Here is a 9,261-nt window from a genome sequence, read left to right on the forward strand (position 1 = left end):
TGTCATTTTCTTTTCCCTATTTCAGTCAATGCATTCCTACAAAAATTTTCATAATACCAAGAATTTTATTTAATTTTTAAGATAACTTATTCTAAAGTTCATAGAACCAGATGTTTATTCTTAAATTGTATTCAACACTTGTTTGATGAAAATTATTCGGAAAGCAAGGAGAAAACAGTTGGGTGCTGCTGATATTTGAACTCATGATTTCCTGTTTACGAGACAGGCGCTTTAACCACTAAGCCACAGCACCAACCTTAATAGTAAAAAATGTATAAATAATTCATTGTTGATGATGAAAATGTGTTTTCTGCTATAAATTCTTCTTTATATGTATTGTAATCTTAAACACGAAAAGATACTCAATCACTACGCAAGGATTGATATGTTTTAATAAACAGGTACTCTTATAAAACCCAATTTTATTTCTTGAATTCTTTACAATTTTTTTTCATGAAGGTAATGATATTGCTCCAATCTAGGTAGACATTTCATCTACGTCTTTCTCATAGATATGTATTTTTTTCATTTTGCAATAACAGTATTCATTCTATAATCTTGAAAATACTTGGGTTTTTATAAGGTTAAAGATGCTCTGTTCAACAGTAAGATGAATCAGACTTTTATATTTTAATTGTATCGGAATAAGACCTAATGAAAATGATTTGTTATATAACAATGAGAAAAGCAAGGCACTGCTGAGAGTTGAACTCAGGATCTCCTGTTTACTCGATAGGCGCTTTAACCAGCTAAGCCACAGCACCCTACTTGATTCTTAAATTTGAAACACTTTTCTTTATGGTGTTCAAGAGAATATTGCTTTTTCACTTTCATATTCTTTTCTAAGTTCACACACTTCTCTACTCAAACACTTAAGATGAATGAAGACTCTTCACTTATTCAAAAACACCTCTCTAATTTGAAGTTTACCCTATTCATATCATTTTAAAATATACCTTGCTGAAGAATGGATTAGTTGAATTCAACAATAAAGTGATCATTCACCTCTATCTTGTTCTTTGTCATTTTCCTTTCCCTATTTCAGTCAATGCATTCCTACAAAAATCTTCACAATACCAAGCATTTTATTTAATTTTTAAGATAACTTATTCTAAAGTTCATAGAACCAGATGTTTATTCTTAAATTGTATTCAACACTTGTTTGATGAAAATTATTCGGAAAGCAAGGAGAAAACAGTTGGGTGCTGCTGACATTTGAACTCATGATTTCCTGTTTACAAGACAGGCGCTTTAACCACTAAGCCACAGCACCAACCTTAATAGTAAAAAATGCATAAATAATTCATTGTTGATGATGAAAATGTGTTTTCTGCTATAAATTCTTCTTTATATGTATTGTATTCTTAAACACGAAAAGATACTCAATCACTACGCAAGGATTGATATGTTTTAATAAACAGGTACTCTTATAAAACCCAATTTCATTTCTTGAATTCTTTACAATTTTTTTCATGAAGGTAATGATATTGCTCCAATCTAGGTAGACATTTCATCTACGTCTTTCTCATAGATATGTATTTTTTTCATTTTGCAATAACAGTATTCATTCTATAATCTTGAAAATACTTGGGTTTTTATAAGGTTAAAGATGCTCTGTTCAACAGTAAGATGAATCAGACTTTTATATTTTAATTGTATCGGAATAAGACCTAATGAAAATGATTTGTTATATAACAATGAGAAAAGCAAGGCACTGCTGAGAGTTGAACTCAGGATCTCCTGTTTACTAGACAGGCGCTTTAACCAGCTAAGCCACAGCACCATACTTGATTCTTAAGTTTGAAACACTTTTCTTTATGGTGTTCAAGAGAATATTGCTTTTTCACTTTCATATTCTTTTCTAAGTTCACACACTTCTCTACTTAAACACTTAAGATGAATGAAGACTCTTCACTTATTCAAAAACACCTCTCTAATTTGAAGTTTACCCTATTCATATCATTTTAAAATATACCTTGCTGAAGAATGGATTAGTTGAATTCAACAATAAAGTGATCATTCACCTCTATCTTGTTCTTTGTCATTTTCCTTTCCCTATTTCAGTCAATGCATTCCTACAAAAATCTTCACAATACCAAGCATTTTATTTAATTTTTAAGATAACTTATTCTAAAGTTCATAGAACCAGATGTTTATTCTTAAATTGTATTCAACACTTGTTTGATGAAAATTATTCGGAAAGCAAGGAGAAAACAGTTGGGTGCTGCTGATATTTGAACTCATGATTTCCTGTTTATGAGACAGGCGCTTTAACCACTAAGCCACAGCACCAACCTTAATAGTACAAAATGCATAAATAATTCATTGTTGATGATGAAAATGTGTTTTCTGCTATAAATTCTTCTTTATATGTATTGTAATCTTAAACACGAAAAGATACTCAATCACTACGCAAGGATTGATATGTTTTAATAAACAGGTACTCTTATAAAACCCAATTTCATTTCTTGAATTCTTTACAAATTTTTTTCATGAAGGTAATAATATTGCTCCAATCTAGGTAGACATTTCATCTACGTCTTTCTCATAGATAAGTAATTTTTTCATTTTGCAATAACAGTATTCATTCTATGATCTTGAAAATACTTGGGTTTTTATAAGGTTAAAGATGATCTGTTCAACAGTAAGATGAATCAGACTTTTATATTTTAATTGTATCGGAATAAGACCTAATGAAAATGATTTGTTATATAACAATGAGAAAAGCAAGGCACTGCTGAGAGTTGAACTCAGGATCTCCTGTTTACTAGACATGCGCTTTAACCAGCTAAGCCACAGCACCCACTTGATTCTTAAATTTGAAACACTTTTCTTTATGATGTTCAAGAGAATATTGCTTTTTCACTTTCATATTCTTTTCTAAGTTCACACACTTCTCTACTCAAACACTTAAGATGAATGAAGACTCTTCACTTATTCAAAAACACCTCTCTAATTTGAAGTTTACCCTATTCATATCATTTTAAAATATACCTTGCTGAAGAATGGATTAGTTGAATTCAACAATAGAGTGATCATTCACCTCTATCTTGTTCTTTGTCATTTTCTTTTCCCTATTTCAGTCAATGCATTCCTACAAAAATCTTCACAATACCAAGCATTTTATTTAATTTTTAAGATAACTTATTCTAAAGTTCATAGAACCAGATGTTTATTCTTAAATTGTATTCAACATTTGTTTGATGAAAATTATTCGGAAAGCATGGAGAAAACAGTCAGGTGCTGCTGAGATTTAAACTCAGGATGTCCTGTTTACGAGACAGGCTCTTTAACCACTAAGCCACAGCACCAAAGTTAATAATAAGAAATGCATAAATAATTTATTGTTGATGATGAAAATGTGTTTCCTGCTATAAATTCTTCTTTATATGTATTGTAATCTTAAACACGAGAAGATACTCAATCACTACGCAAGTATTAATATGTTTTAATAAACAGGTACTCTTATAAAACCCGATTTCATTTCTTGAATTCTTTACATTTTTTTTTCATGAAGGTATTAATATTGCTCAAATCAAGGTAGACATTTCATTTACGTCTTTCTCATAGATAAGTATTTTTTTCATTTTGCAATAACAGTATTCATTCTATAATCTTGAAAATACTTGGGTTTTTATAAGGTTAAAGATGATCTGCTCAACAGTAAGATGAATCAGACTTTTATATTTTAATTGTATCGGAATAAGACCTAATGAAAATGAATTGTTATATAACAATGAGAAAAGCAAGGCACTGCTGAGAGTTGAACTCAGGATCTCCTGTTTACTAGACAGGCACTTTAACCAGCTAAGCCACAACACCCACATGATTCTTAAGTTTGAAACACTTTTCTTTATGGTGTTCAAGAGAATATTGCTTTTTCACTTTCATATTCTTTTCTAAGTTCACACACTTCTCTACTCAAACACTTAAGATGAATGAAGACTCTTCACTCATTCAAAAACACCTCTCTAATTTGAAGTTTACCCTATTCATATCATTTTAAAATATACCTTGCTGAAGAATGGATTAGTTGAATTTAACAATAGAGTGATCATTCACACCTCTATCTTGTTCTTTGTCATTTTCTTTTCCCTATTTCAGTCAATGCATTCCTACAAAAATCTTCACAATACCAAGCATTTTATTTAATTTTTAAGATAACTTATTCTAAAGTTCATAGAACCAGATGTTTATTCTTAAATTGTATTCAACACTTGTTTGATGAAAATTTTTCGGAAAGCAAGGAGAAAACAGTTGGGTGCTGCTGATATTTGAACTCATGATTTCCTGTTTACGAGACAGGCGCTTTAACCACTAAGCCACAGCACCAACGTTAATAGTACAAAATGCATGAATAATTCATTGTTGATGATGAAAATGTGTTTTCTGCTATAAAGTCTTCTTTATATGTATTGTAATCTTAAACACGAAAAGATACTCAATCACTACGCAAGGATTGATATGTTTTAATAAACAGGTACTCTTATAAAACCCAATTTCATTTCTTGAATTCTTTACAAATTTTTTTCATGAAGGTAATAATATTGCTCCAATCTAGGTAGACATTTCATCTACGTCTTTCTCATAGATAAGTAATTTTTTCATTTTGCAATAACAGTATTCATTCTATGATCTTGAAAATACTTGGGTTTTTATAAGGTTAAAGATGATCTGTTCAACAGTAAGATGAATCAGACTTTTATATTTTAATTGTATCGGAATAAGACCTAATGAAAATGATTTGTTATATAACAATGAGAAAAGCAAGGCACTGCTGAGAGTTGAACTCAGGATCTCCTTTTTACTAAACAGGTGCTTTAACCAGCTAAGCCACAGCAACCACTTGATTCTTTATTTTGAAACACTTTCCTTTATGGTGTTCAAGAGAACTTTGCTTTTTCACTTTCATATTCTTTTCTAAGTTCACACACTTCTCTACTCAAACACTTAAGATGAATGAAAACTCTTCACTTATTCAAAAACACCTCTCTAATTTGAAGTTTACCCTATTCATATCATTTTAAAATATACCTTGCTGAAGAATGGATTAGTTGAATTCAACAATAGAGTGATCATTCACCTCTATCTTGTCCTTGTCATTTTCTTTTCCCTATTTCAGTCAATGCATTCCTACAAAAATTTTCATAATACCAAGAATTTTATTTAATTTTTAAGATAACTTATTCTAAAGTTCATAGAACCAGATGTTTATTCTTAAATTGTATTCAACACTTGTTTGATGAAAATTATTCGGAAAGCAAGGAGAAAACAGTTGGGTGCTGCTGATATTTGAACTCATGATTTCCTGTTTACGAGACAGGCGCTTTAACCACTAAGCCACAGCACCAACCTTAATAGTAAAAAATGTATAAATAATTCATTGTTGATGATGAAAATGTGTTTTCTGCTATAAATTCTTCTTTATATGTATTGTAATCTTAAACACGAAAAGATACTCAATCACTACGCAAGGATTGATATGTTTTAATAAACAGGTACTCTTATAAAACCCAATTTTATTTCTTGAATTCTTTACAATTTTTTTTCATGAAGGTAATGATATTGCTCCAATCTAGGTAGACATTTCATCTACGTCTTTCTCATAGATATGTATTTTTTTCATTTTGCAATAACAGTATTCATTCTATAATCTTGAAAATACTTGGGTTTTTATAAGGTTAAAGATGCTCTGTTCAACAGTAAGATGAATCAGACTTTTATATTTTAATTGTATCGGAATAAGACCTAATGAAAATGATTTGTTATATAACAATGAGAAAAGCAAGGCACTGCTGAGAGTTGAACTCAGGATCTCCTGTTTACTCGATAGGCGCTTTAACCAGCTAAGCCACAGCACCCTACTTGATTCTTAAATTTGAAACACTTTTCTTTATGGTGTTCAAGAGAATATTGCTTTTTCACTTTCATATTCTTTTCTAAGTTCACACACTTCTCTACTCAAACACTTAAGATGAATGAAGACTCTTCACTTATTCAAAAACACCTCTCTAATTTGAAGTTTACCCTATTCATATCATTTTAAAATATACCTTGCTGAAGAATGGATTAGTTGAATTCAACAATAAAGTGATCATTCACCTCTATCTTGTTCTTTGTCATTTTCCTTTCCCTATTTCAGTCAATGCATTCCTACAAAAATCTTCACAATACCAAGCATTTTATTTAATTTTTAAGATAACTTATTCTAAAGTTCATAGAACCAGATGTTTATTCTTAAATTGTATTCAACACTTGTTTGATGAAAATTATTCGGAAAGCAAGGAGAAAACAGTTGGGTGCTGCTGACATTTGAACTCATGATTTCCTGTTTACAAGACAGGCGCTTTAACCACTAAGCCACAGCACCAACCTTAATAGTAAAAAATGCATAAATAATTCATTGTTGATGATGAAAATGTGTTTTCTGCTATAAATTCTTCTTTATATGTATTGTATTCTTAAACACGAAAAGATACTCAATCACTACGCAAGGATTGATATGTTTTAATAAACAGGTACTCTTATAAAACCCAATTTCATTTCTTGAATTCTTTACAATTTTTTTCATGAAGGTAATGATATTGCTCCAATCTAGGTAGACATTTCATCTACGTCTTTCTCATAGATATGTATTTTTTTCATTTTGCAATAACAGTATTCATTCTATAATCTTGAAAATACTTGGGTTTTTATAAGGTTAAAGATGCTCTGTTCAACAGTAAGATGAATCAGACTTTTATATTTTAATTGTATCGGAATAAGACCTAATGAAAATGATTTGTTATATAACAATGAGAAAAGCAAGGCACTGCTGAGAGTTGAACTCAGGATCTCCTGTTTACTAGACAGGCGCTTTAACCAGCTAAGCCACAGCACCATACTTGATTCTTAAGTTTGAAACACTTTTCTTTATGGTGTTCAAGAGAATATTGCTTTTTCACTTTCATATTCTTTTCTAAGTTCACACACTTCTCTACTTAAACACTTAAGATGAATGAAGACTCTTCACTTATTCAAAAACACCTCTCTAATTTGAAGTTTACCCTATTCATATCATTTTAAAATATACCTTGCTGAAGAATGGATTAGTTGAATTCAACAATAAAGTGATCATTCACCTCTATCTTGTTCTTTGTCATTTTCCTTTCCCTATTTCAGTCAATGCATTCCTACAAAAATCTTCACAATACCAAGCATTTTATTTAATTTTTAAGATAACTTATTCTAAAGTTCATAGAACCAGATGTTTATTCTTAAATTGTATTCAACACTTGTTTGATGAAAATTATTCGGAAAGCAAGGAGAAAACAGTTGGGTGCTGCTGATATTTGAACTCATGATTTCCTGTTTATGAGACAGGCGCTTTAACCACTAAGCCACAGCACCAACCTTAATAGTACAAAATGCATAAATAATTCATTGTTGATGATGAAAATGTGTTTTCTGCTATAAATTCTTCTTTATATGTATTGTAATCTTAAACACGAAAAGATACTCAATCACTACGCAAGGATTGATATGTTTTAATAAACAGGTACTCTTATAAAACCCAATTTCATTTCTTGAATTCTTTACAAATTTTTTTCATGAAGGTAATAATATTGCTCCAATCTAGGTAGACATTTCATCTACGTCTTTCTCATAGATAAGTAATTTTTTCATTTTGCAATAACAGTATTCATTCTATGATCTTGAAAATACTTGGGTTTTTATAAGGTTAAAGATGATCTGTTCAACAGTAAGATGAATCAGACTTTTATATTTTAATTGTATCGGAATAAGACCTAATGAAAATGATTTGTTATATAACAATGAGAAAAGCAAGGCACTGCTGAGAGTTGAACTCAGGATCTCCTGTTTACTAGACATGCGCTTTAACCAGCTAAGCCACAGCACCCACTTGATTCTTAAATTTGAAACACTTTTCTTTATGATGTTCAAGAGAATATTGCTTTTTCACTTTCATATTCTTTTCTAAGTTCACACACTTCTCTACTCAAACACTTAAGATGAATGAAGACTCTTCACTTATTCAAAAACACCTCTCTAATTTGAAGTTTACCCTATTCATATCATTTTAAAATATACCTTGCTGAAGAATGGATTAGTTGAATTCAACAATAGAGTGATCATTCACCTCTATCTTGTTCTTTGTCATTTTCTTTTCCCTATTTCAGTCAATGCATTCCTACAAAAATCTTCACAATACCAAGCATTTTATTTAATTTTTAAGATAACTTATTCTAAAGTTCATAGAACCAGATGTTTATTCTTAAATTGTATTCAACATTTGTTTGATGAAAATTATTCGGAAAGCATGGAGAAAACAGTCAGGTGCTGCTGAGATTTAAACTCAGGATGTCCTGTTTACGAGACAGGCTCTTTAACCACTAAGCCACAGCACCAAAGTTAATAATAAGAAATGCATAAATAATTTATTGTTGATGATGAAAATGTGTTTCCTGCTATAAATTCTTCTTTATATGTATTGTAATCTTAAACACGAGAAGATACTCAATCACTACGCAAGTATTAATATGTTTTAATAAACAGGTACTCTTATAAAACCCGATTTCATTTCTTGAATTCTTTACATTTTTTTTTCATGAAGGTATTAATATTGCTCAAATCAAGGTAGACATTTCATTTACGTCTTTCTCATAGATAAGTATTTTTTTCATTTTGCAATAACAGTATTCATTCTATAATCTTGAAAATACTTGGGTTTTTATAAGGTTAAAGATGATCTGCTCAACAGTAAGATGAATCAGACTTTTATATTTTAATTGTATCGGAATAAGACCTAATGAAAATGAATTGTTATATAACAATGAGAAAAGCAAGGCACTGCTGAGAGTTGAACTCAGGATCTCCTGTTTACTAGACAGGCACTTTAACCAGCTAAGCCACAACACCCACATGATTCTTAAGTTTGAAACACTTTTCTTTATGGTGTTCAAGAGAATATTGCTTTTTCACTTTCATATTCTTTTCTAAGTTCACACACTTCTCTACTCAAACACTTAAGATGAATGAAGACTCTTCACTCATTCAAAAACACCTCTCTAATTTGAAGTTTACCCTATTCATATCATTTTAAAATATACCTTGCTGAAGAATGGATTAGTTGAATTTAACAATAGAGTGATCATTCACACCTCTATCTTGTTCTTTGTCATTTTCTTTTCCCTATTTCAGTCAATGCATTCCTACAAAAATCTTCACAATACCAAGCATTTTATTTAATTTTTAAGATAA

The 9,261-nt window shown here is 30.3% G+C and overlaps 2 non-coding genes across 2 annotated transcripts; both read right to left on the bottom strand.

Moving 5' to 3' along the window:
• Window positions 1-1,709: 1,709 nt before the first annotated feature.
• On the bottom strand, window positions 1,710-1,783 carry TRNAT-AGU (transfer RNA threonine (anticodon AGU)). The gene has a single exon. It is a non-coding gene; the product is annotated as a tRNA-Thr (tRNA).
• A 5,023-nt stretch (window positions 1,784-6,806) lies between these two features.
• TRNAT-AGU (transfer RNA threonine (anticodon AGU)) lies at window positions 6,807-6,880 on the bottom strand. Its single transcript has one exon. It is a non-coding gene; the product is annotated as a tRNA-Thr (tRNA).
• Window positions 6,881-9,261: the final 2,381 nt, after the last annotated feature.

Source organism: Lissotriton vulgaris, chromosome 12 (assembly GCF_964263255.1).
Source record: "Lissotriton vulgaris chromosome 12, aLisVul1.2, whole genome shotgun sequence".
Classification (NCBI taxonomy): Eukaryota; Metazoa; Chordata; class Amphibia; order Caudata; family Salamandridae; genus Lissotriton; species Lissotriton vulgaris.